At 38.2% G+C, this 6500-nt stretch overlaps 1 long non-coding RNA gene across 1 annotated transcript in view; it reads left to right on the top strand.

Moving 5' to 3' along the window:
* Positions 1–4364: 4364 nt before the first annotated feature.
* Positions 4365–6500, top strand: part of LOC108515234 (uncharacterized) — a 7973-nt gene continuing 5837 nt past the window's right edge. Inside the window, exon 1 of the long non-coding RNA XR_001881465.1 lies at positions 4365–4436. This is a non-coding gene — a long non-coding RNA (uncharacterized LOC108515234). The remainder of the gene's footprint in view (positions 4437–6500) is intronic.

The raw sequence follows: 6500 nt of genomic DNA, 5'->3' as shown, positions 1-6500 counted from the left end.
TTTTTTGAGACGGAGTCTCACTCTGTCGCTGGACTGGAGTGCAGTGGTGCAAGCTCTGCTCACTGCAACCTCCGCCTCCTGGGTTCAAGTGATTCTCCTGCCTCAGCCTCCCAAGTAGCTGATATTGCAGGCATACACCACCACGCCTGGCTAATTTTTGTATTTTTAGTAGAGACAGGGTTTCGCCATGTTGGTCAGGCTTGTCTTAAACTCTTGACCTCAGGTGATCTGCCTGCCTCGGCCTCCCAAAGTGCTGGGATTACAGGTATGAGCCACCACGCCTGGCCGACTATTAATATTAATATCACTAGTATTTATGTTGGTATTACAGAGGGGCAGAAAATAAGGCCAAATAAAACATACAATTTTTTAGAATGATAAATATAGAAGGAAGTTTTTCTAATGAGTATATCAACTTGTGAGTGATTTGTTTTGTGATAATATGAACAAATTTTTAAAATTGCATGCTTCTGTCCTTTCAACTTTTGCTGCCCTTAGTTTGCAGACATAAGTGGTACTTTAGACATTCCTTTCAAAAAATATCTAATACCATAGGGCAAATGTAGATTTTCTATAATTAAATCAGTCTAAGTCACTGCTTACATGATACAGATGGTAAATAAGAATGTAAAATAACAAAGTGGCTATTTTTGTCTTAGCAGGACTTCCTGGCCACAGTACGGGACTCTGAGATGCAGGTCTTGCATTCAGCTAAGCCACTGCTTTGCTGTATCTCATTGAGAAATGGCTTAAGCCACATCTGTTCCCTGTTTATGAATTTGAGATAGTAAGATTTGTCACTAATGGTTTATCATCAGGTTGTTGATTAAAACAGATTATTAGAAACAATGGCCTTATATACTGGGAAGGCAGTTACTTGTGTCTTTATAGGTCTTATAGCTATAATACCATGTCTATAATAAATAATAGCATGAGGAAGACTGGGTCTGGTGGCTTACACCTGTGAGGCTGAGGTTTGAGCTCGTAAGTTTGAGACCAGCATAAGAAACATAGTGAAACCCTGCCTCTACAAAAAATACAAAAATTACCCTGGCATGGTGGCATGCATCTGTAGTCCCAGCTATCTGGAAGGCTGAGGTAGGAGGATCACTTGAGCCTGGGAGTTGGAGGTTGCAGTGAGCCATGATCATGCTACTGCACTCCAGCCTGTGTGACACAGAGAGGCCCTGTCTCAAAAAAAAAAAAAAAAAAAAAAGTAAAACAAATAAATAATAACATAAGGAAAACTAAAATTTGGATTAATAAGTTTGTAATGCTGTGAATAACAGTTTTTATTTACCCTGCATTTATTATGTGCCAAGCATTTTGATAAGTGCTTTTTAAATGTCGTATGATTGGCCCTTTAGAATAACCTTGTAGGAAGGCACAATTACTACCTTCAACTTAAAGTTCAGGAAACTGGGGCTTTTTGAAATAATTCCGCAAGAGTAACAAATGGCAGGCTGAAAGTCCTCTTGGGAGACAGGCAGCCCACCTGTTCCCATAGAGCAGTGTAACTCCCTCTGAATCTCTCTGTGTTGACCAGGCTGGTGAGTATGTATGTCCTCCTCCAACACCTAATAAGGCAATATTTTCCTTTTTCTTCCTCTAGTTCCTTATGTAAAGAATGTTTAATTTCCCTTTGTCTTTTGTCATTTGACTTTCATTTCCTATTTTGGGTTTTCTGCTTCTCTCACACGGAGCCTTCTGTTCTGCCCTGCTTCATTTCTCTTCTTGGTGGATTTGACCTAAGTTCCAGTTTTTGTGCCTTTTCCTTTATGTTTCAGTTCCTTATATAGCCTGCACGAAGCCAAGTGAAGTTACCTTCTATGGTTGACATCCCTTTTCTGTTCACTGGAAGTTTTCTAGTTTTCCTGTGTTCTTTTGATATGTATATACTTATCTGAAAGGGGTTTCCTTTGGAGTGCTCTAGGTTAGACTTCAAAAAGAAGTTTCTGATTTAAGTGCTGTAGTGTATTAGAATATTTTACTGAGAAGGATTGTAAAGTGCTTACAGGTTTTTTGTTTTTATAAAGAAAGAACAAACAATGACAGAAGGAAGACGGATGGAGGGGTTGGAATATTATCTTGCTGAGATGCAGAGGAAGGGAGAGAGAGAAAGAGAGAGAAAAATTGGTGGCTTCCACTGATGGCATTCTAGTTGAATTCTGGACTATTTGTACTATTTCAGAACACAGAATAATAGAACTCAGAAATGATCATCATCACAATATTGGATATTTTGTTAGGTTTTGTTTTGTTTGGAAGTAAGGATGTTCCTCTACCCAGTGTGTTTTAGGTCCTTATCAGAGATTCAGGTTCTAAATGGTTCAGTAAAGTGGCCATGGCAGCAGAGCACATGGAAACAAATACTGGGTTCAGGGCCAGAGACCTAGACCAAGTACTGGTTTTCCTGTAAACAGCTGTGTGATCTCTAGCAAGTTATTTATCTTATCTTTGAGTTATCTCTGAGTGTGTTTTCTTCCTAGTATAATGAGTGGAAAGGATTAGATAACCTACTGTTAAACTTTTCATACACTATAGTTCTCAGTGTAACACATTTTCCCTCTTTCTTGTAAAAACTTGGAAAATTCTCATTACTAAAAGAAAGTTATCTGTGGTGAGGAAGACCATCAGTAACTCCAGCCTTGCCCTAGTTAGATCTTGGCAACTAATACTTCCAAGTTCCCTACATATGTGCATATCAGCTATTTTCTACAGAATGGTAAAATTCTGTTGTAATGTCCCTTCACAATTGTGATTATATCTGAATCAAATACCTTGTTTAGAGGTTATCTAAACTCCTTTTCAGAAGACAAACAGTAACATGCCACGTAGGTTTGTAGACTAGAAGCAATAAGCTATACCATATAGCCTAGGTGTGTAGTAAGCTATACCATCTAGGTTTGTGTAAATACACTCTAGGATACTTCATGACAAAGTTGCCTAATGATGCATTTCTCAGAACATAACCCTGTCATTAAGCGAAGTATGATTGTAATTGCATCACATCCTACACACAAGTCTTTATTTCATCCACTTTCATTTATCTCTGAGCTACATTAACCAAAAAATTGAACATTACATTCCAAAGACAGAGCAAAGACAACTTAGTATCTCCCCACTTATTCCTGTAAAAGAAAACTTTATGAGTTTATCTACAGTTAGGCAAATGTATTCTCATCACAGATGAAGAAAACAATAAAATAAGTTACACTACAAATACTGATTTTCTTTAATCTTCAAAGCCTCCTCTTGTTTCCTTTCTCCCAAAGCAGATATAAGAACAAGGTTAGTGCCTGCCCTGGGGTTTTCTAAAAGTGCAAAAGAATATAAAATGAAAAAGTAAAACTCTTCTTTTTATTCCTAACCCCAATAATATTTATCAGAGTTAACTACTATTAATATTTTCTAGTGTAACTTTCCAGAATTTTCTAGGCATATGCAAGACCTGCTTTTTTTTCATTAATGAGATTATGTCATGGATGCTCATATGTATCTTACCATGTTTAAAAACAATTCATCTTGAAGATATTTGTATGTCATCACACAGTGAACAGGTTTATCTGCTAAAGTTCTTCTAAAAAAACCTAATGAGGCCAGGTGCAGAGGCTCATGCCTATAATCTCAGCACTTTGGGAGACCGAGGAGGGCAGATCACTTAAAGTCAGGAGTTCAAGACCAGCCTGACCAACACGGGGAAACCTCATCTCGACCAAACATACAAAATTAGCTGGGCATGGTGGCATGTACCTGTAATTCCAGCTACACGGGAGGCTGAGGCAGGAGAATTGCTTGAACCCAGGAGGCAGGGGTTGCAGTGAGCCAAGATCGTGCCACTGCACTCCAAGCTGGGGGACAAAACAAGACAAAACAAACACCTAAATGAGATAATTCTGTATCATGATCAACACCAGATATGGGGTGCATTCTGCTCTCAAAAATATTAGTTTCCTTCCTCCCTGTCTTTAACAGAAGAGTCACCTGCATATGTATTGTGATTCTGGAGGGTTCTATCATTCATGCGTAGACACAGATGTAGAAAGTCACAGAATCACAGACTTTCTGAGGGGATGGCTCTTACAGATTGCTTGGTTCAAGTGGCAGAGCCTGTACCAAAACCAAATCTTTGCTTTCAATTTGGTACTCCTTTAATCCTTTTTGCTTCTAATGTAATTCTGACTTGTATTTATTGTTTATCTTAAAAATTAAAGTATGGTATGTAATGGTGTTAGATGATGGTTATAAATCAGGTAGTATATACTGCTCAAAGGAGACAAGTTTTTAATTTTCCTTTAGAGAAGAAAGTTTTAAAAGTATCTTTGTCATTTTGCAATGTTTGGTGTCCTTGTGTTTTACCTAGGGGTGTCTGTACCTCAAAGCCTTTAAAATGCTGATGGAAGGAGTGGAGATCCAGTGTTCAGGATAGAAAAGAGGTGGGTAAACATCAAAAATCCAGGAGAATGCTCTAATGTCGGAAAGGGAACAAAAGTTGGGAGCCGCTTGAGGAGACTAAAAGGAATTATGGAAGGAGTTTGGAATACCAGGAAGCGTGAACAGTGATTTTTACATTGCATTTGTTCCAAAAAAACATTGGTTTGTTTGAATATAAGACAGGCAGGAGGAAAATCTGAAAAATGAAATTACTCAATTTGATCTAAAAAAAAATTAGTGAATAACAGATTGAGCCAGCATTGCAGTGATGTAGAATAAGCTCTTTTGTCCTGAGGAGTCTAGCTTGTTTTCCTCCTCCAAGGGAGCTAACTGCCTTAGATGAGGTTAGGCAATCTATCACATGACTCAAAGTCAGGCGGCTCAGACTCCCATCTGAAAATGGAAATTCTGAAAACTCACGTTTGCATCATAATGATTTACTGAAGGCACCACAATAGAGCAAAGAAAAAAAAAAAAAGACTTAAGGCCTAAATTTTGGCAATTCAAGTGGTCTGTTATTTAAAAGTCATTCAAAGCATAGAACTATAGAAGTGGAAGGAATCTTAAAGGTCACGAAGCATCTTCATTTTACAGATGAAGAAACAAACAGGCACCCAGAGGCTAGTCTAGCTCTCACAGCAAGTCAGAGGAGCATGGGACTAGAATCCAGATCTCCCCAGTCAGTGCCTGGGTTGTACTACTGAACTTCCCCGCATACAGCATTTATTTCTAGTCATCTGATGTTTACTTCATCCCATGGCAACACTCTCTTTAAAACAATGACTTTATGTTCATCTTTTCTCTCTTCTAATTGTATGAAATTGCACATCTAACACAAAGGAATCAGAATCACGTATCTTTACGTGAGAAAAGTGTTTAACGGACATCTAAATTATGTGAAAACACTTATTTTAGAAGTGGGAAAATCATGGCTGTCCCTTAAATCTTTCTGATCCAAGACTGTAAGGGTGGCATTGAAACATTCACATCACACACACACACACACATACACACACACACACACACACACACACACACACCATATAGACAGAAACAGACCATGCTTATTGGGTATAAAACAGAGAGTGTAGGAGAAAGGATAAGAGTAGAGAGTCTTATTTGATTCATTTCAAAATACTGCTGATTATAATTCACCTTTTGTAGTGATTTGCTAGTCAAATTCACTCAACAAGAATTTACTGAGTGCTTTCTGATTGTTAAGCACTAAGTATTCAAATATGAAAAGATATAATTTCCCATTCAGGATGCTCACAGTCTAGAGGAAGATATAAGTAAGTCAGGCAACAAGCAGATTTGGTGTCATATGCTAAAAGTACAGCTAACTGGACAGCTGATTTTAGAAAGCAAAACCTTTTAAACATTGTACTTAGCAATTCTTCAAATTTCCAGTTTCTAAAATGTTTTAGAATATTTTGTTTCTATTCCATCCACAAAATGAATTTAACACTGAGAAACTAAGTCAGTCAAACAAGGAGTAATATTGGTTCTCCCCATAATTAGATGACATAAATATATACAAGAGTCTTTAGCCAGTTAAATTGAAGCATTAGTATATACTTTTAAATATTGATGGAATTGTGGAAGGCAATGAGTCCATTGTTTTTGCTGTTAATATCCTATGGCTATAGATTTACATACAAGTTAACTAATCGCTCTGTTAGGTGGTATTTTTTACATAGCACAGAATTTGAGAGATTCTGGAGGCAGAAAATACAAGGTTCAAACAAATGAAAATTATATTCTTTTTTTTTTTTTTTTGAGACAGAGTCTCACTCTGTCGCCCAGGCTGGCGTGCAGTGGCACAATCTCGGCTGACTGCAAGCTCCGCCTCCCGGGTTCACGCCATTCTCCTGCCTCAGCCTCCCGAGTAGCTGGGACTACAGGCGCCCTCCACCTTGCCTGGCTAAATTTTTGTATTTTTTTAGTAGAGACGGGGTTTCACTGTGGTCTCGATCTCCTAACCTCGTGATCCACCCGTCTCGGCCTCCCAAAGTGCTGGGATTACAGGCATGAGCCATCTCGCCCAGCCTTTTTTTTTTTTTTTT

The sequence above is a fragment of the Rhinopithecus bieti genome, unplaced genomic scaffold (genome assembly GCF_001698545.2).
Source record: "Rhinopithecus bieti isolate Rb0 unplaced genomic scaffold, ASM169854v2 scaffold_34876, whole genome shotgun sequence".
In the NCBI taxonomy this organism is placed as follows: domain Eukaryota; kingdom Metazoa; phylum Chordata; class Mammalia; order Primates; family Cercopithecidae; genus Rhinopithecus; species Rhinopithecus bieti.
This window is presented reverse-complemented; position numbering and strand designations above follow the sequence as displayed.